Here is a 21,689-nt window from a genome sequence, read left to right as displayed (position 1 = left end):
CCTTTACTACAGCCAAAAAATGGAATGCCTTGCCCTCAACTCTAAGATCCTGTACCAACCTCAACAACTTCAAAAACCACCTACATTATTATCTCTATCAAAACAGGAAATGCAATTGCTCTCTTCAGCCCAATCCTCCCACTTTATCCTGCCACCTCTCTCCAGGCTAACCCCCTTTACCTTACTTTACCTCTACTAAATCCTCACCTCAGATTACTAAATATCAATATCCTAATCTTATTTTGCATTAGCCAGTATCTTCCTCCATAAGCATTTGAAACTGTTGAGATTTATTCTCTGCTAACTGTTACTTCCAATGAAGCTGTCTCTGAATATGTATGTAACTTTTATATTGTTTTTATGTAATTGCATGTAATTGTATTAACAATTTTAACTGCTGTTTCCTGCTGGAGCTTTTCTCCCCGGGCCTCCACTGAAAACGGGCTCCATGCCCAGTGGACTTCCCCAGTAATCAAACTGCAATAAATAAATAAATAAATCCCAATCCCTCCAAGCTACACGCTCTAGGGACCTAAACCTTGTCACCACAATAAACAGGACATGATGGAGGGAGATTCCTGTCCCAGAGACTTCCCACACTCTGGAACAGGCTACCCATGTATGTCAAGCAAAGTTCTTCATTAGCGCACTTCAAGAAAAATCTTGATGAGTGGATGGGAAATGGGAAATACACCCCGGGGATCACTTCTGTGTCTCTGCTCGACAGTGGCACAGGAAAATAACTTTCTTCGGTGGCGTAAGCCAGGGAACCTTGTTGGCTAGGCTTATGTACGGCCTTGGGCCGATAGCCTAGTACCTACCTATGAACCTATATGCAAATGTCAGTTTATAGCATTGCACTCAATATGTATGCTAGAGTAGTGCTAACATATACATGTACGCCTTTTCAACAAATAGTCTATTTTTATTGCAAGTTCTAGAAGGTAGATTCAATTTGTTGTCACCACCTTGGATAAAGTTGAAAACAAGCACCATCTAAAAAATAAATAAAATTAATCTGTTGGGTGGACAGAAAAGCCCCAAACAAGGAATGCACAAAGTCCTATGCGGTATCTGCTTCCCACAAAATACAGTTATTCACTTTTTCTGACATCCACTTCTACACACACGCACACAAGAAAAAAAAAAAATATTCCCAATATTCTCATAACTTGGATTAACTCTGAAACTTGAACTGAAAAAAACGAAAAAATTTTCAGAGGCCCGAGCGGCACTGCGCTACGCTGTTTCTGCATCATGCATGCAGCAAAACAGACTCGGGATATCGTCCCGGTGTACCTGGCTGGCGTTCTGATGTCAGTCTAAAGCCCTTGCCTTGACAATCAGCCCTACTTTTTTTTGGTATTCGGGACCGAGGACACAGCGGACTACCCATATGTAAGGACTGCAGCAATGTGAGATGAAGAACATCAGATGATTACATTCAGTGTACTGGCCATCACTCCTTTTTCAAACAAGCACTATTCTCAAGGCATGTGAGAAAGATGCCTTGGAATAAGCACGCAAGTACAGAGAGAAAGTACCCCGTGGAAGTGACAAAATATTAATGAACAAACATGAGTTCTCAAGATTTGATTTGAAATTAATGTCTATGAAAGCATTTGATGCAAATAGCATTACAAGAGAGCACAGCACCATTTCTTCTGAAGTGCAGGGTTGACACCTCTTTACTTCAGCAGGAAACACAACATTAGTATGTCTCTGAATGACGTTAGAAATCAATGTGTGAGATCAATTGAATAACAATGACCCACAGAGTGTTTTCAATAGGGAGGGAGAGGCACAGTAAGACAATGTCAGTGATTCCATCTGACAGGCAACTGCAGACATTGGGACTCCTATGTAAATGAGTGTGTTTTACTTTAGAGACAGAGATTGGAAGAAGAGGTTTGACAAAAGGAAATGGATTGTCAGTTATCTCACAGATAGCCATGACTCCCCACGGGTGTCCTAATTGTGCTCTCTGATTACTTTAGATAGATATCACTTCAAAGGATATAAACACCCTCACCCAAACTGTATTTCATTCTGTTGAAAATTGGTTCATGAGTCACTGCCTCCTCCTTAACCCAAAAAAAACTAAATTATTGCTCTTTACTCCTAACCAAAGATCTCCTAAATGTCACTTTACATTAACTTCTAACAATGGAACTACCATATCCCCAGACACTACAACCCGACTCTTAGGTATTACAATAGACCACAGCCTTAGCTATGATGATCATATTAATACTACTATAAAACCAGTCAACAGAAAACTAGGATCCCTTTATAAAATCAAACCCTTCCTCACACCATTAGCCAAAACTACCATTGCCCAAACCCACCTCATCTCTACCCTGTTTTATGCCTCTGCCATTTATACTAACCTTTCTAAAAACAACCTTAGCAAACTTGCAACCAGCTATAATAACATTGCCAGATTCGCCACTGAATCCCCTTTTAGAACCCATCACTGTCATAACCTTAAAAAGCTTGGATGGTTAGAACTACAGAATCCACTACTTTCTCAACAACTGACTATTACGCAAAAGATTCTCTACCACCCTAACAAGACTCCTATCCTCACTAGTTTGGTTACCCCATATAACAGTCTGGCAACACTGCACTCTGCTAATAAACTTCTAGTCTCTACTACTAAATCTAACAACAAGGCTGGGGACTCACTATTCTCCAACACAGTGGGAAAAACCTGGAACCAGCTTCCTAAAGAATTATCATCACTTTCTTCCACACTACTCTTCAAAAAACATCTTAAAGAACATCTCAAAACACACTGGCTATGTCCCAGCTCTAACCCTGACTAAAACTCTATTTCCCTATCTCCCACTCCCTTACTTCTCTGATCTGTTGTTTTATTATGCCTATCAATTTGAAACTTGAATTACTGACCACTTCCTAGCATTAAAGAGACTTCCTCTCTGCACTGTTTCATGACTTATCTCTCTAAAAGAACTCACCTCCATTCTCCAGTATAAAATAATGTAATGCAACTTCCTTATTTTTATAAAATGTATTCTAAGATACTATTGCCTATATTGGAGTTTTTCTCTCCATGCCTCTACTGAATATGAACTGTTTGTAAGTAAAAGATTGTATGCCTGTAACCATGCCTTTAATTTAAGACAAATATACTTGGTATTCTTTATCATTTTATTATATGCTATCCAAAGTTTCCTGGAAAGAAAAAAACATATCACAATTTTTGCATTGTCTATTCTAAAAGATTGATATGTAACATCTGTCTTTTGTATATACTGTATGCTATGATATTTTTTCCTATGTTGGAGCTTTTCTTCCCGGGCCTCTACTGAAAATGGACATATATCCAGTTAGACCAGCCCGGTAAACAAATGTAAAATAAAATAAATAAAAATAAAATAAACAGTATTATTAGACTGAGTGATGTGCAATGGAAAACATGCATTTTGATCAGGTTCTGATACAAAATCAGGAATGCATCATTCCATCTGAGAAATGTGAGGATGTGTAATCAGACCATAATTCAGCATATGAACAGGTCATATACATTAGCAACCATGAAAAAATGGTCAGGTCTGTAGAAATCAATGATACATGGCTTCTATTACAAGAGCAATGTATGTTAGGTCAATATGTCCATATCCACGAGTGCAAATCCACTAAAATGATTCCAGTGTATCAGCTGGCCATCACTTACACAGCAATAGGCCAGGCTGTAGTTGCACAGTGGCTGTCCATTACACTGTGATGAAGAGATATACATTCATGCACAAACCATGCACCAGTGAGTCCTTTAAGTTTGTCCACTTTTCGAAGGACAACATTGGATATACCATGGAACACAGTGAAGACAGTCATCAAAAAGTGGAGAAAATATGGGATAACAGTGACGTTGCAAAGAAGTGGACAACCCTCCAAAACTGATCAGGGAGGCTGCCAAGACACTTACAGCAACACTGAAGGAGCTGCAGGAATTTCTGGCAAGTACTGGTTGTGTACTACATGTAACAACAATCTCCAGGATTCTCCATATATCTAGATTATGTGGTAAGGCAGAAGCCTTTATTTATTTATTTATTTTTTTACACAGAAAAACATCCAGGCCCGGCTAAAATTTGCATATCAATACATCAAGTCTCCCAAAAGCATGTGGGAAAAATGTTATTGTCTGATGAGACCAAGGTTGAACTTTTTGGCCACAATTCCAAAAGGTCAGTTTGGCGCAAAAACAGTTCACATCACCAAAAGAACACCATCCCCACCACGAAGCATGATGGTGGCAGTATCATGCTTTGGGGTTGCTTTTCTTCAATTGGGATCTGTGGCTTTAGTCAAGTTGGAGGGAATTATGAACAGTTCCAAATACCAGTCATTTTCGGCCCCAAACCTTCAGGCGTCTGCTAGAAAGCTGAAGAGGAATTTCACCTTTCAACATGACAATGACCCCAAGCATACATCCAAATAAACAAAAGAATGGCTTCACCAAAGAAAATTAAACTTTTTGGAATAGCCCAGCCAGAGCCCAGACCTAAATCTAATAGACAATCTGTGGGGTGACCTGAAGAGGGCTGTGCACACGAGAAGCCCTCGCAATCAGACAGATTTGGACACTTTTGCAAGGAAGAGTTGGCAAATATTGCCAAGTCAAGATGTGCAATGCTGATAGACTCCTACCCAAGAAGACTGAATGCTGTAATTAAATCTAACTAATACTTTGTAGAAGCACCTTTTAAGGGTGCATACACTTATGCAACCAGCGTATTGTCTATTTTTTATATTTTTCCCCTAACAGATTTTTCAATTGAATTGTACAAGTTACAGGTCACATTAAAGGTGGGAAAAGTTTTGAAATTATTTATTGTGGTCTCATTTTTTATATCACAAAAACCTGGTATTTTAACAGGGGTGTGTACACTTTTTGCATCCACTGTAGGTCCCCCTTCAATGAAGCAAGATACCCACTCTACAGTACTTGGTTAAGCCCACGAGTCAATCACATTACAACCAAACACTCTAATCATGGGCGATTTTAACTATCCCTCCATTGCCTGGGAAACTTATACGAGTACCAACATGTTTACACAAAGGTTCCTGGACTTAGTTAATACTAATGCCCTGGAACAAATAGTATGTAACCACACAAGGGGCTCAAATACTCTCGACCTGCTCCTCACCAACATGGGTAACCACTGCACCACCACAAATAGAGGACCCTCACTAGTTAAATCTGATCACAAATCAGCCACATTTGAAGCAGCTATAACACCTGAAACCCTCAGGTGAAATCAGGTGAAAAAATTTCACCAAAGCTAATTATACCCTCCTAAGGGACAGCATAAATAATTTCCAAGCTCTTGGGCCCACAGATGGCACTGACCAATATAATAAGGTATACAAAAATGCCCTGTACAAACACTTATTCAAATGTATTGACACAGCTGCACCTGATATGATCAAAATAAGTTAAAAAAAAAAAAAACATGCCTCTCTGGTGGACACCGAGCATTAATATGTTATACAACAAGAGGAAGAAGTTGCTAAGATTAAAAATGAGACATCCCAGCACTGGAAGAACACCCTCCTCTGCATGAACAAACAAATAAGGCAACTTAAAAATCCTCTAAGGACAATTAAAAAAAAATAGCAACCATAGCTAAGAATAACTATAAGGCATTCTTTAGCTAGATCACTAACCAAAAAGGCAGGACCCAGATGTGTGCTGAACTAGCTGCGGATGGCATCACACACACATTAATCCTGTGAAAATAGATACCCTATTAGCTGACAGGTTTGGTGAAAATTTCACCCCCCTGTCCCCTCCAAACATTCCACAAAGCATTTCCCTATACATCTCTCCCACCTTGCATTTTCAAAGAACAAGTCATTAATGCTCTCTCCAAGGCCAAAAACAGCCTTTATGGAACCAGACGTAGGTTAATAGGTAGGTACTAAGCTATCAGCTCAAGGGCATACGTAAGCCTAGCCAACAAGGTTCCCTGGCTTACGCTACCCAAGAAAGTTATTTTCCTGTGCCACTGTCGAGCAGAGAGACAGAAGTGATCCTGGGGTGTATTTCCTATTTCCCATCCACTCATCAAGGTTTTTCTTAAGAGTGCTAATAAAGAAATTTGCTTGACATAGATGGGCAGCCTGTTCCAGAGTATGGGAAGTCTCTGGGACAATAATCTATCCCTCCAGCATGTCCTGTTTATTGTGGTGACAAGGTTTAGGTCCCTAGAGCTTGTAGCTCGGAGGGATTGGGATTTCTTTAGGTGTAGCATGTCCAACAGCTCTGGGTCTGACATAGCTTTATATGTTGGGCAGAGATCAACTCGAAGTAGGCCATATGCTACGGAGTAAAGCTGGAGTTTTTTGAGGCAGTCAGTGTAGGGCATTTGAGGCCAGAAATCCTCTTTGCGAGGTGCTTCTGTGGCCTTTCCAGCTGCTGAAGATGTCTTGTGAGGTGCATTCTTAAAGGGGCGTTGTACTCTATAATGGGTCTAAATGAGTGTCGAGTAGAGGGGGAAAATGACCTCTTTTTTCTTGGATGAGAAACCCTTTTATAATGATCCCAGGTTGCATTTTAAATGGTCTAAAACATGAGTTAGCAACTACATTGGGTACTGTCTTCAAACACTGCCTGAGTAGTGGTTTTGTCCTCGCTGAATGGAAAACAGCACCAGTCATCTACCATCAAAAAGAGTGTACAGCAACAGACCCTGGGAACTACAGATCCATAAGCTTAACCAGCCTTATCAATAAGGCCATGAAATGAATCCTCGTAGATTTTATAAGAGTACAGACTACCTCCAAACCCCTGATCTGATACAATGTCTTTGTCAAAGGCAGGTCATGCCTGTTCAACCTGGTTGATTTCTTCAAAAATGTCACCAAAGCAATAGATGAAGGCAAATCTGTGCATACAGCCTACCTTGACTTAACCAAGGCCTTTGACACAATCCCACATTTGTGCATCACTGATAAGAGTTAATATTCAACTGGGAAAGTTTATGTCGTCAGGTGGGTTGCTAACTGGCTCACCAACAGATTGGGAATTGTACTTCAATCAGCAGACCTGCCAACAGTGGGGTTCCACAGGGGTCAGTGCTGGCCCCCCTATTGTTTGGAATATACTTCGACATCCAGGCCAAAACAAAGGGGCTGTGGCTGATTAAGTATGCTGATGATTGCAAATTCAGTACAATCACCGATTCCCCAAACAATGTCAATATATTTCAAGAGGGACTTCCACAAACCAATGACGGGTACCAAAGCCAGGGACTCAAACTCAGTGTTAGAAAATGCATTATCAATCCCTTTGGTAAAAACCATATCCCTGCAGACTATCATATAAATAATAATACCCTATATGTACCAACTCAGTAGTGAACTTGGGAATGAAAGTTGATTGTAGCCTAAACTTTGACCATTTGTCTATTGTGGTAAGGAAAGCATTCTACGTTGCACACCTCATTAGCAAGGGCATTGCATCAAGAGCAAAAGGACTCATAACAGCCCTGTACTTGACCCCTATCAGGCCAATAATTGAGTTCAATGCTCCCTTTAGTATGTACCTTACCAGGCACCTACAGCAACCTGAGAGACTTCAGAGATTTCTAACCATGATAATTCCAGGTCTCCAGCATGTCACTGAAGTCAGTTAGTGTACTCAGTAGCGTACAGAGTACTCAGAGGAGACCTGTTCCTGGTGTACAAAGTAAACGCAGATCCAAACCCAATGAAAATGCTGCACATTCTCAAGTCAAATGGGAAAGAGTCACCTGCTCCAGGGGCCTTAAGCTGGCCTGCAACATAAATGGGACCTGCTGGAGAGACATATCTCTCCAGAGGTTTCCACTCCCCTGGAATAGGCTACCAATTCACATCAAAGCAAGCCCTTTTATGAACCTGTTTAAATGTAGCCTGGATGACTGGATAGAAAACCATAAATTCCTGCTGGGGATGTCATCTATGATCTTCCCAGAGATGGGCAGTTGTTGCCAACTAAGATCTTGAATTCAGGCAAGATCCTTTATATTGGGTTTCTCTAGTATTAAATTGGATACACACAGCTAGGCTTTAAAAAGACCTTCGGGTCAGTAGCCCAGTAATCATGTACAAACCTATGAACCTATATTCAGCATTACAAATGAAGTGAAGATTAAAGGACATTTTGACATTGATTAGAAGATATCTACAGACGACCCATCAAATGGGACTTTGGCATGATGCAGCTAATAATGCAACCTATCAGATCAGAAAATAATCTGCCACAGTAAGAACACTTAACAGGATACAGCTATCTGCATCTGCCAGTACTGCATCAGCTGACAATATGGGAAAACATCCCTGACTGTCTACATTTTTTTTGGCACATTTTCAGGATGGTGAAAATACAAATAATTCTCTTGAAACTTCAGGAGATTTGAAGTCAATACAGTCAACATCATACTAAATCTGCTATGGATTCCTCTATTCCTTCAAGTCTACCGCTGAATATTTCAACTCCACTTTTGTAGTACGCCTCAACTAGGCACCTCCAACATTACATCCAGGTCCTTATGGATCACATATAAGAATAGCATCTCGGTTTCTAAAAAATCAGAGTTACATCAATACTGGTCTCTCCCTTTTAATCACTTTAGAGTGGACAGGAACCGCACATGATCATCTTAATAAAATGCAAGCGACAACAACATAATCACCAGCAAAAGGTATAAAAGAAACAATCCAACACAGTTCTCTTCAGCAGTTGATCAAGAGATTTCAAGGCTTTCCCCTACCGACTTCTTCTGATATAGCTAAATAATCCAGAATCTATCTCGACAATATTATATCTATGCACATATTCACCATATTGATTACAGCTATTAATTCTGGACCACATTTTGTCCTTGTGTCCTCTATGGGACACCACAAATGGGAAACAACAAATTTGTTCCAAGGGTTCCACCTGTGTTCCTTATTGACAGGGGTGGTTTCTTTTTGGAGATACTTGGCTAGACATCTAAGGGCCCCAGGGCCATTAGCCGACTAACCTCCTATGATCCTATTTAGACAATCCTGACACCGCTGAAATTAGTCTCGTCAAAAAAAAAAAAAAAAAACCTTTTGCTGAAATTTGACTTTTGCTGGATTGGTCCTAATTTCATACAACTCCAGTTTAAAAGATGGCTACTCTACTTTCCATCTTCTTTCTCTGTTCTGATGAATCACTGCATATTTGAACATTTCTCCAGACTTTTGAAGTCGGTAATTATTCTTTTAAGTAAATATGGTCACTCAATTCCAGTTGCTAGCTACTGACCTATTGCTGTTCTTTCTCTTGCTTCTAAAGCACTGAAAAATTTATGTGCTCCCGTGTTCTTTATAGTAACAGACATTATATATATATATATATATATATATATATATATATATATATATATATATATATATATATATATATAGAATATATCTATCAGTATATACCGCAGGATGACTATGGCAGTGGCACATCTTTCCTCACCATTATGTAAGGCATACACTGGCTTTCTGATCAGAAACCAGTGTTTAGCCTGCAGTTACTGAATGCTTTTAACAGTGTATAAAATAGTTAAAAAAAATGATCTATAATCCATTTTATTCGTAGCTGATAGCTATGTTTACAGTCGAAAAGATACTCTGGTTTCTGACAATGTATAACTACTTGGAAAATCAGTGGAAAAGTACAGTTTTGTACCTACCATAAATGTAGATGTTAGAGTGTAAACACTGCTGCAGTCATTACACTTGGGTTATCCTGCCGTCAGGCAGTTCCCCAGTCGGCCTGAGTTCCAAAGTCTTGGTCTGGCGTCAGTTGCTGTCGCCTCCTCCCTGACGTCAGTGCGACAGGGGTATAAACAAGATGCAGCCAACGCCATTTTCTTCAATTTTTCTTGCCCCAGATGTCAGGTGCCCCCAAATAGGTAGGCAATTCAAATTGCTAGTAAAATATACAAAAGAAAAGCAAACAACCATTTTTAGTTACCAGCAAATACTCCCCATAGGTAGTAAAGGGTAGATGACCTAGGCAGGTACCAGAAAGTAAGAGGGGAAGGAGGGAGGGTAACCTGGACTGCAGCAGTGTTTACACTCGAACATCTACATTTATGGTAGGTACAAAACTGTACTATGTTCATCGTGTTACACTGCTGCAGTCATTACACTTGGGTGGAATCCCAAAGCTGAGATAAGGAGGCTGGATCTATAAGGCATTAAGGGTGGCTATAAGGACCTGCAGCACAGCAGTGGCAAAGCCAGCTCTGGATTTGGAGTATAAAGGCAAGTGGTAATGTTTGGTGAAGGTATGCACTGAACTCCATGTTGCCTGCTTCCAAAATATCCTTGGTTGGTACTCCTCTGAGGTAGGCAGTTGAAGTGGCTGTTGCCCTGGTGGAGTGAGATCTAATGCTGCTAGGAACAGGTTTCCCATGGTGAGTGTAGCAGAAACGTATACAATGTCCTATCCATTTTGAAATGGTCTGTTTTGAAATGGCTTTTCCCTGTGCTCCTGCAGCATATGCTACCAAAAATTGCTCAGATTTTCTGAAAGGTAGTAGAATAAGACTGGATACGACCACCACAAAATAATGAACAAAATCCAATTTTTATTCGAATAAGCGCTTTCACGTACTATATACGCTTCCTCAGATTTCAACAAACTATACAAGTCCCAATGTTTAAATACCATCATCCAACACACTTAATTGCTTAATCAATTAAAAGTGATTAAGAATAACTGAACTCAGCGAAAAGCACTTGTTACATTAATGCATAGCAACCCAGTTACACTTTTTTATCTGATGGCAGGGCATTTTATAAAACCACTGCAAAGCGGTAAGTGCTAAAAAGCAGCATACTCCTTCACTAGATAAAGACTTCTAAGTAGATAACATCTAATTACTAACAATAAAACTAATACTGTGTAATAAAAGTATCAATATATAAATATTGTTCATGTATAAATTGACACAGTGCTGTAAATCTAATATATATAATGAATGAACAAATATGTAAATAACAATATAAACAATATACAGCAGAAACGCATGAATATAAAAACCTTTTAAAAGAAAAAATATAAAACATTGTTGTCCTATATTTTCTGAAAGCTTTGGTTTTGTCCAAGTAGAAGCGTAACTGCCTGTGAACCTACCATAAATGTAGCCAACTGGATAGCATCTGCAGTCATAACAACTGGGTTGTCCTGTCAGGCAGCCCTTCAGTCCGATTCCAGTTCCGGGTCCGGGTCCGGCTGATGTCGCACTCCCGGCGTCATCTCTGTTGGTCTTCGGGTATAAAAGCATCACATGCCGATGCCATTTTCCTCAGTGTTTCTTGCCCCAGATGCCAGTAGCCCTCTTGCAGGCTAAAATTTGGATAGATGCCAATGTTTCCAAATAGATAGAGTAAACACAACAATAAGCATATATGTACATATATACAAACAAATACACCATGAAAGACTCCCCCCAACAGCTAGCTATTAGGAGGGTAAACACCTAGGAGTAGGAGTACCACAGAGGGAAGGAGGGAGGGTAATCCTGACTGCAGATGCTATCCAGTTCGGACATCTACATTTATGGTAGGTACAAAACTGTACTATGTCCTTCATGGATGCATCTGCAGTCATAACAACTGGGTAGAATACCATAGCCAACTAGGGGAGGAGGATAAAAGTAGATTATGGTGTGTTTAGGATCCCTTGCAGTACAGCAGTGGCAAACCCTGCTCGGGATCTGGAATATAGAGGCAAATTATAATGCTTGGCAAATGTATGCACGGAGGTCCAAGTAGCCGCCTCAATAATGTCTTTGGTTGCCACTCCTCGTAAGAAGGCTGTGGTAGTGGCTGTTGCCCTTGTAGAATGAGGTCTTATGTTCTGTGGAATTGGTTTTCCATGGAAGGAGTAACAGAATCGTATGCAATTTCCTATCCATTTGGAGATTGTCTGTTTGGAAATAGCTTTTCCTTCCCTACCTGTTGCATAGGCTACAAAAAGTTGGTCAGTCTTTCTGCTATTTTTTGTTCTGTCCAAGTAGTAGCGTAGCTGTCTATGTACATCCAAGGTATGCAGTATTCTTTCCCCTTTGTTTTGTGGGTTGGGAAAGAAGGTAGGTAGGTGGATTGCCTGGTTTAAAGACACTCTGGATACCACCTTGGGCATAAATGTAGGATTAGTCCTCATGGACACTCTATCTTGGTGGAAGATTAGGAAGGGTTGCACTGCCATTAAGGCCTGTAGTTCTGAAACCCTCCTTGCTGAAGTAATTGCCAGTAGGAAAGCAGTTTTCCATGACAGGTGTTGTAGGTCTGCTGTTGCTGCTGGTTCAAAGGGTGATAGTGTCAACTTTTCTAGCACAAAGTTTAAATCCCAAGCTGGTAATGGTGGTTTCCTTGGAGGTTTTACATTCTTGATTCCTCTGAGGAACTGCCTGAGCAAAGGGTGCAAAAACAGGTGGATCAAAGCTGTATTCTGCTGAAATAGCTGATGCATGTATCTTGATGGAGGAGTAGGACAGGCCTGAATGAAGAAGTTCGGCCAGATACTCCAGAATGTTAGGCATATCTATGTTTGACACATCTTTTCCTCTTTCCGCACTCCAAATGACAAACCTTTTCCATTTTCCAGCATAGTTCCTTCTTGTTGAAGGTCTGCGTGCTTCAAGAATAATGTCTTTAACTCTTTGGGAAAGTTCTGGATTAGCTGCTGCTATGTGATGTTCCATGCAGTCAGTTGCAACGTTTTTAGGTTTGGATGTTTGATGCTGTAGTTGTTCTGAGTTAACGTCAAAGGCATCAGGGGTATTGGCCACATATTGTTCGAGACATGCTCCTCAGTAGTGGGTACCAGTGTTGTCTTGGCCAGTTTGGAGCTATCAGGATTATCCTTGGACGTTCTTCCTTGATTTTTAGTAGTACCTTGTGTATCAAAGGAAGAGGTGGGAATGCATATGCTGTTAGGCCTTTCCAGTTGAAGGAGAGAATCCACTTTCCATGCTAGTGGGTGGAATGTCCTTGTGCAGAATTTTTGAGCTGGTGATTGAGAGGTGATGCGAATAGGTCTATCTGTGGCATTCCCCATTTCTTTGAGATGGTCTTGAAGATGTCCGGTGCAGCTTCCATTCGTGGGCATCGAAGTGGTTCTGCTTAATATGTCTGCTAGAGTATTGTCTTTCCCGGTACAAATAATGCCAGTAACTGGATGTTGTAGCCGAGTGCCAGGGTCCACAGCTCCAAGGTCATTCTGCATAGGGGTATGAATGAGTGCCTCCCTGTTTGTTGATGTACCACATGACTGTGGTGTTGTCTGTCCTTATCATCAACTGGCCCTCTTTGAGAAATGGTTTGAACTTTTGGATTGCCAGTTTTACTGCCAGCATTTCTTTTAGGTTGATGTGCAGGTGAAGTTGATCCTGTGTCCACAATCCTTGCACGCATTTGTCCAGCATGTGGGCCCCCATCCTAGGTCTGAAGCGTCTGTTGTGATGGTCTGGCTTGCTTGACATCTGCGAAAGGGTAGGCCTGGGTTTGACTGGCATGCCTGAGCCCACCATAGGAACTCCTGTTTTAAGCATGGAATTAGTGGGATTTTTGTTTCTAGACTGTGTCTGTGTTGGGACCATAAATTCTTTAGGTACCACTGTAGTTTTCTCATATGTAGTCTGGCAAATGGAACCAAGATTATGCATGATGCCATGAAGCCCAAGGCCTGCAGTACTTTTCTTGCTGTTAACTTGTTCAGTTTTGTTAGTGCCAAGAAGTAAAGAGGAAGTTTTTTGTTTTTCTGTAGTCAGGAATGCCATTTGTTTTACTGTGTCCAATTCCGCCAAGAATGTCCTTGTTTGGGATGGTATCAGCCTTGACTTTTGTAAATTGACTGTGTATCCCAGTGCTTGTAGCAAGTAAATGACCCTTTGTAAATCTGTTGTCAGCTTGCTTTTGTTGTCCCCTTGTAGCAGGCAGTCGTCCAGGTATGGGTAAATTTGAATTCCTGTAGTCTGCAATGGGCGATTACTGATGCCAGGCATTTTGTGAATACTCTGGGCGCAGTAGATAAGCCAAAGGGCAATGCTGAGAATTGATAGTGCTCTGATCCTGCAAGAAATCTGAGGTATCTTCTGCAGATTGGTCGAATGGGGACGTGCAGGTATGCCTCCTTGAGATCTAGAGTTACCAGCCAAGACTCCTTGCCCAGCATGGGAAGAAGTTGCTGTAGGGTCAGCATTTTGAATTTTGGGACAATGATGTATGTATTTAAGGTGGACAGGTCGAGAATTGGTCTCCAACTTTTTCCTTTCTTGGAACTAGGAATAGTCTGGAATAGAACCCCTTTCCTTGCTCTGCTGTTGGCACTCTTTCCACAGCTCTCATGTTTGCTAACTCCATTATCTGGTAGAGCCTCTGTTTTTGATTTGGAGGTAGATTTGGCATTCCTCTTTTGACTGGTAAAGTGTGGAAGTGAAACCGGTAACCTTGATCTATGGTTTGTAAAATCCACTTGTCTTTTGTTATGTAGTGCCAGTTCTTTGAAAATAAGGTTAACTTTCCGCCTAGAGGAGCTGCTATTTGTTCCCTGGTAGGCGGATTTAGGGTTAAGTCACTGTGGTTGTGCTGATGTAGTGGCAGTGGCTGTGTCTGTGCCTCTGTTGTTACCTTGCCACTGTCGTCCTCTGTAGGCACCTCCTCTGGATTGGTTTCTGCCTCTGGAGCGTCTATTCCTGCCCCTTTGAAATTTTGTGGAGTCAGGAAAGGACCAATTTTGGCAGGCCAGTTCCTGCTAAACCTTGGGGTTGAACCTGCAAGAAATCTTTAACAGTTTGAACAGATTTTGCCTTTTCTTCCATTTTCTTCATAACCTGCTGGGCAGGTGTACCAAACAAACTTGTCTTGTCCATAGGAGCATCTAGTAACTTAGCTTTAACATGATCCGGTAAAGCTTGTTCCTTTAGCCATGCATGCCTTCTTATCACTGTGCCTGTCATGGCTGATCTAAATGAAGCCTCCAGTGCATCATAGCCACATTTTAAGGAATGGTTGCTAACCTGTTGTATGTTATTTACCATCTCTAATACATATTTCTTATCAAGAGATTCATCAGTGGTTAGTTTTTAGTTAACTGATCAAGCATAAACTCTTGGTATTGTATCATGTGAAACTGACAGTTTAAAGCTCTAGCTGAGAGAGTAGCTGAAGTGTAGACCTTTTACCCCATCTGTCTAATGACCTTGCTTCCCTTTCAGAAGGAATAGGGTTTTAGCTATGGTCGGCTACTGCCTTGGGACCCTGGGATATAGTTTCTGGGTCTGCAAGTGGGGCCTTGTAAAGGTGGTGATGAGTATCTGGCACCCTGTAAAATCTGTCTGGTTTGGCAGGGGCTGGGGTAAAGAATCTGGAGCGAGCAAACATCATTGAAAGCATCATCCACCACAGAGAGAACAGGAGGTATAGCTAAGGGCCTGTGCTGTGGGAGGTGCAGAAAGGTCCTAAGTCTTTTCTGGAGTCTGAAAAATCCTGTTGCTGCCATTGGAACTGTTCTCGCATGGCATGCAAGGTTTCCCCAAAGGAGAATTCTTCTGGTGGGGAAGCAGCTGGAATGGATTCTTCAGCATCAGAATCTTCAAAATTGGAGAAGGAGCCTCTGGCTGGTCAGTTATGTCTGATTCATCAGCAGAATCATCAGAGGACACTGGCTCAGGGGCTCTGCCCTAGGTCTCTTCTCTGGGGGCTGAGAGGCCCTGTCTGGGTGAGATTGAGATCCTCTAATTAAAGAAATTAAATCTTCTGCCAAAGTAAGCATTTGAGAACTAGAAGAGGGCCTGGATGTGGGGGTTTAACAGGCACTGTTTTAGTAGTCTTGGCTGCTTTAGCCCTGGCGAAGGCCTTAATGGACATGGCTGCTGGAGGCCTAGCAGCACCACGTGCTGGGGTAGAGACATCCAAGGGATGGTGTCTGATAAGTCAACCACCGTAGTGGGTAAAATTTCTGAGGTCGATTCAAGAGTTGTAGCAGGGGCCTCAGTTGTAGGAATAGGTTCAGCTGTACTTTGATCAGTTTTCTCGGTTTCGGCGAAACCGAGACACTCATGATTTGCTTAACCATGGTTTCGGCCGAAACCGCGGACCGTGAGTGTCGGTCTTTATCTTTGCGTTTTGGTAGATTGGGTAGTCGGAGGAGCCGACGGCATAATGTACGCAAAATCAGAACCGAAAAACTGTTCTGCAAACTCCGACCGACGGCTAAGCGTTCGTCGGTTGAAAGAAGCACAGGCCGAACAGGCTGCTACGTCGTGGGCTGGGCCTAAACAAGGCAGACAGTAAGAGTGGAAATCTTTATGAGGTATTTGTTTCCCACAGGTTAAACAATTGTTAACTTTTCTGACATCGGCTGAGGCAAGAAAGAGTCCCCAACGGGTACTTAGCTTTAGAAGTCTTGTAGTATTCGGTAGAAGTAATCTCTGGATCCGACCGACCGGCACTTGCGAACAGCTTCTGCTTCGGGCGCCACGCGGCAAGAAAGACTGGGGAAAATGGCGTCGGCTGATGCTTTTATACCCGAAGACCAACAGAGATGACGTCGGGAGGAGTGCGACATCAGCCGGACCCGGACTTTGGAATCCGGCCGACTGAAGGGCTGCCTGACGACAGGACAACCCAGTTGTTATGACTGCAGATGCATCCATGAAGGACATCTGCCTGTGAATATCCAAAGAATATAGTAGTCTCTCCCCTTTATTCTGTGGTTTAGGATAAAAAGTTGGCAAGTGAATAGTTTGGTTTAGAGCCACACTTGATACCACCTTTGGCATAAACGTAGGGTTAGTTCTTAAAGACACCCTGTCCTGGCGGAAGATGAGGAAAGGTTCCACTGCCATTAATGCCTGTAATTCTGAAACTCTTCGTGCTGATGTTATTGCCAGTAGCAGAGCAGTTTTCCAAGAGATGTATTTTAATTCTGCTGTGTTAGCTGGCTCAAAAGGAGGCAAAGTTAGTTTTTCCAAAGCAAAGTTGAGGTCCCAAGTTGGTGTAGGTGCTCTACGGGGTGGTCTTATGTTTTTAGCCCCTCTGAGGTACTGTTTGAGCAAAGGATTAGAAAAAATTGGTGGATCCGTGTTGTAATGAGCAGAAATGGCTGAGGTCAAGGCTGTGCACTTGGTTCCAGGCACAGAATCTCTTCCATTTATCTGAGTAGGCTTTCCTGGTGCTAGGCCTTCTGGCCTCCAGAATGACATCCATAACAGCTTTGGAGAGAGGCATTGCTTGCTTGGCTAAGGAATTTTCCATGCAGCTAGATTTAAGTTCTTTAGCTGGCTGTGAAGTATCGGATTGTTGTGCTGTGTCAGCAACTGTGGGATGTGAGGCAAAATCCATGGTGGTTCTTGTGCTAAGTTCTTTAAGATTGGGTACCAGTGCTGGCGTGGCCAGTCTGGTGCAATCAGGATCATCTTTGGCTCTTCTTGCCTGGCTTTTATGAGTACCTTTGGAAGAAGAGGTAAAGGAGGGAAAGCGTATACTTGCAGGTTTTTCCAGCTGAATGAGAGGGCATCCACTTTCCATGCTTGTGGATGGTAGCTCTCCTTGTGCAGAATTTCTGTAACTGGTTTTTCATTGGGGATGCAAACAGATCTATGTCCGGGCTCCACCATTTTTGTGTGATCATTCTGAATATTTGTGGGTTCAACTCCCATTTGTGGGGGTCCATGATGTTTCTGCTTAGGTCGTCTGCCAGTGTGTTTTTCTCTCCTGGCAGGAATTGTGCTTGCAGATGAACTTGGTAGTCTAGAGCTGTGTTCCACAAGGTCATGGCTTGTCTGCAGAGGGGTTAGGAGTGTGTGCCCCCTTGCTTGTTTATGTACCACATAACTGTGGTGTCTGTCTTTAGTAGTAGTTGTCCTGGATGCAGCAGATCCTTGAAAGCTATAATTGCAATTTGTACAGCTAGCATCTCTTTTTGATTGATGTGGAGATGTCTTTGCTCTGTGGGCCACTCGCCCTGAATACATTTTCCTGCCATGTGTGCTCCCCAGGCGTAATCCGATGCATCTGTTGTCAGTATTTGCCTGGCTGTGGGTTGAGTAAAAGGCTGTCCTTTGTTGAGGTGACAAGCTTGAGCCCACCATCGAAACTCCTGTTGAAGGCAAGGAATTAGTGGTATAACGGTTTCCAAATTTTGACAGTGTTGAGACCATACACTCTAGGTACCACTGTATTTTCCTCATATGCAGTCTGGCATATGGAATTAGTATTATGTAAGATGCGGTGTAGCCCAAGGCTTGCAGAGTTTTTCTTGCAGGGAGTTGGGTCTTTGTTGCCATCAAATGAAAGTATTGAGTCAGTTGTCCTTGCTTGTCTGGTGTGAGATAAGCCATCTGGGCCATTGTGTTCAAGCTGGCACCCAGGAATATTATCTGTTGTGAGGGCACTAGTTTGGATTTCTTTTCATTTACTGTGTACCCCAGGCAACTTAACTTTTTTACGTACGCCAGATGCTTTAGAAGAATGTCCTTGCTCTCTGCTTGAATCAGGCAGTTGTCCAGGTATGGATAAATTTGAATTCCTTTTTGCCTGCAAAATGCAATTACTGGTGCCAGGCACTTTCTGAAGACCCTGGGCGCAGTAGATAAGCCAAAGGGCAGTGCAGAGAATTGATAGTGCTTTGAACCAGCTAGAAATCTGAGGCATCTTCTGCAGTTTTGTCTGCAAAGTCACGAGCCACGCTTTCTTGCCCAGCATGGGAAGAAGCTGCTGTAGTGTTAACATTTTGAATTTCGGAACATCCAGGTAAGTGTTTAGAAAAGAAAGGTCCAGAACCGGTCTCCAGGCTTTGTCCTTTCTGAGAACCAAAACGAGTCTCGAGTAAAATCCTTGTCCTTGCTCCTGTGGTGGTACCTTTGAATAGCTCTCATGTCCATGAGTGCTGCAATTTGTTTTTGAGCCTCTGCTCACTGATTTGGTGGTAGATTTGGCATTCCTTTTAACCTTGGCAGAGTGTGAAAGTGGAACCTGTAACCTTGAGATACAATGTTGAGAACCCATTTGCCTTTGGTGATGCAATGCTAATTGTGATAGAAAAGTGCCAGTTTTCCTCCTAAGGGTGCTGCCAAGAGAGCTGTTTGGCAGCTGTAGTGGAAAGTCATTGAGGCTGCTTTTTTATAAAGTTGAGGCCCGTCTTCCCCTTCTTTCTGGCCTGGTGTACCCCACTGTCGAGGCCTGTAAGGGCCTTGTGCCTGACCTCTACCTCTTGGACGTCTATATCTGCCCCCTTTGAAATCTGTCTGTGACTGGAAAGGACCAGTTCTTTGTTGGCCAATTTCTGCTAAAACGAAGAGGCTGAACCTGTAAGAAATCTTTCACCGTTTGCATAGATTTTGCCTTATCCTCCATTTTCTTTAATACCTCTTCTGCCTTAACTCCAAAGGACACATCCCGCTGTAAAGGTGCATCCAACAATTTGGGCTTAACATGATCTGGTAATGTATGTTCTTTTAACCAAGCATGCCTTCTAAGGACAGAGCCTGTAACTGCTGCTCTACAGGAGGCCTCTAAGGAATCAAACCCACACTGCAAAGTATGTTTTCCCCACTTGTTCAGCTGCATGCAATAAATCCTGCATTTCTTTAAGGTTAGGAGGATCTGAATCTGGAAGCATCTTTTGTTTCAAATGAGACATTGAAAATTGCTGATATTTTAGCATGTGAAACTGGCAATTCAAGGCTCTCATTGCTAGAGTTACAGAAGTATATACTTTCTTTCCCAGTCTGTCTAATTCTCTGGAATCTCTGTCAGAGGGAACTGGGTTTTTTGCTGATGAGGCCTTAATCCCTTTGGGTCCCTGAGAAACAGTTTCAGGGTCAGCAACAGGACTTTTGTACAGAAATTTAAGAGTCAGGGACTCTGTAATATCTATCAGGTTTAACTGGGGGTGGGGGTAAGGAGTCAGGGTTTAAGCTGGATTCAGTGTACACATCATCCACAATATCTAACACTGGCAGAATAGCAAGGGGTCTGTGTTGAGGCAATAAAAGGAAGTCTCTGAGCCTTTTCTTGGATGCTGAGTAATCCTGGCCTTCCCAATGGAAATGCTCCCTCATGGTATGCAAGGTCTCCCCAAAGGAGTAGCCCTCAGGCGGAGAGGCTGATGGAATTGATTCCTCAGCATCAGAATCCTCATAAGGAGGTAAAGAATATCCTAGATCTGAGGATGAATCTGAGGAAATTAACACCTGGTCGGAAGATTCATAGTCTGCATCCTGTCTGGGCCTTTTATCAGGAGGGGGATGGGACCCCCTGATCAGGGTAATAAGGTCTTTGGCCATTTTTAGCATTTGTTTCTTAGGCATGGAAGCCTGTCCTGGAGAATGCTGCTGTTTCTTTGTTTTTAAGGGGGGCTTAGACTTAGCAGAGGGTTTAATGGTTAACTGGGTAGGTCTGAAAACACCCTCTGAAGCAGTGGATTGCTCAGCTACTTCGGTTCCCTCTGAAGGGTTAGTTTCTGAGAGCTGAAAACCTAGAGCGTCCGAACGCCCAGCCAGCTCCACGTGGGAGTCGGTGGCGGTCTGTGGTTCTGTAGAAGCGGTAGTCAGGGGCTGCGTAGGCGCCTCGCTGAAAACCGGAGAACCGGCGACCGGCCTAGAAGAGGCCTTGTCAGTTTTGGGCCTCGGATGCCTGTCCTTGCATTTTTTATGTAATCCGGTCGTCGGAAGTTCCGACAGCATGGTGTAATTGAATTTTCTGCCAAAATAATGTCGGGCAAAATCAAACAGACGTTTAATAGTGCGCTTGTTAAACCTAGCACAAAACCGACAACTAGTGACGTCGTGGTCTGGGCCTAGGCATGAATACAATAGGAGTGGAAATCCTTATGAGGTATTTGCTTCCCACAAGAAATACAGTTATTAACTTTTACTGACATCGGTCTGAGGCAAGTTAAAGTTTCCCCAACGGGGTACTTAGCTTTGTAGAAGACTTCGGTTCTGGATTCGGAATGAAAATCTCAGGAGTCGGCCAACCGGCACTTGCGAACTGCTTCTGCTTCGGGCACCGCACGGCAAGAAAGACTGAAGAAAATGGCATCAGCTGCATCCTATATACCCCTGTCGCACTGACGTCAGGGAGGAGGCGACAGCAACCGACACCGGACCAATACTTTGGAACTCAGGCCGATTGGGGAACCGCCTGACAGCAGGATAACCCAATTGTAATGACTACAGCAGTGTAACACGATGAACACCCCTTGTTCATTGCTCCCCACTATTGCTGATTCCACAGGATGGTGGGGTCTATTTTGCATGGAAACGATCCAGCACATCTAGAAAACTTAACTGTTATTCTCTCTTTACAATTACTTATAACTATATTGTTCAGCCCTCTCATTATTTCTGTGTAGACAAAGAGGATTTTTTTTTTTTTTTTTTTTTTTTTAACTCTGATGAGTAGAAAAGTTAATAATCTTAAGTGTTCCCACATTCCCTAGATGGACAGGAGGTGCAACTTTCATGGTATGATGGAATATAGCATTAAAGATGAAAAAGGTAAATTGTATTTATTAAAACTGGAGGCTGTTTATAAGTGGTCAAAACCTATTTTGAGACACCCCCCTACCACAACTGCTAATGCATTGGTTCATGTAAGTGAGATAATAACTGAGACTAGAAGCACTGGATGGG

At 42.4% G+C, this 21,689-nt stretch overlaps 1 protein-coding gene across 1 annotated transcript in view; it reads right to left on the bottom strand.

Moving 5' to 3' along the window:
- UBA3 (ubiquitin like modifier activating enzyme 3) overlaps positions 1-21,689 on the bottom strand; it is a gene marked incomplete in the record, with an annotated part of 1,621,434 nt that overhangs the window by 1,262,701 nt on the left and 337,044 nt on the right.

This window comes from Protopterus annectens, chromosome 7.part0 (assembly GCF_019279795.1).
Source record: "Protopterus annectens isolate FY-2018-M chromosome 7.part0, PAN1.0, whole genome shotgun sequence".
In the NCBI taxonomy this organism is placed as follows: domain Eukaryota; kingdom Metazoa; phylum Chordata; order Ceratodontiformes; family Protopteridae; genus Protopterus; species Protopterus annectens.
The sequence above is the reverse complement of the archived record's forward strand: the minus strand, read 5'-3'. Positions and strand labels throughout refer to the sequence as shown.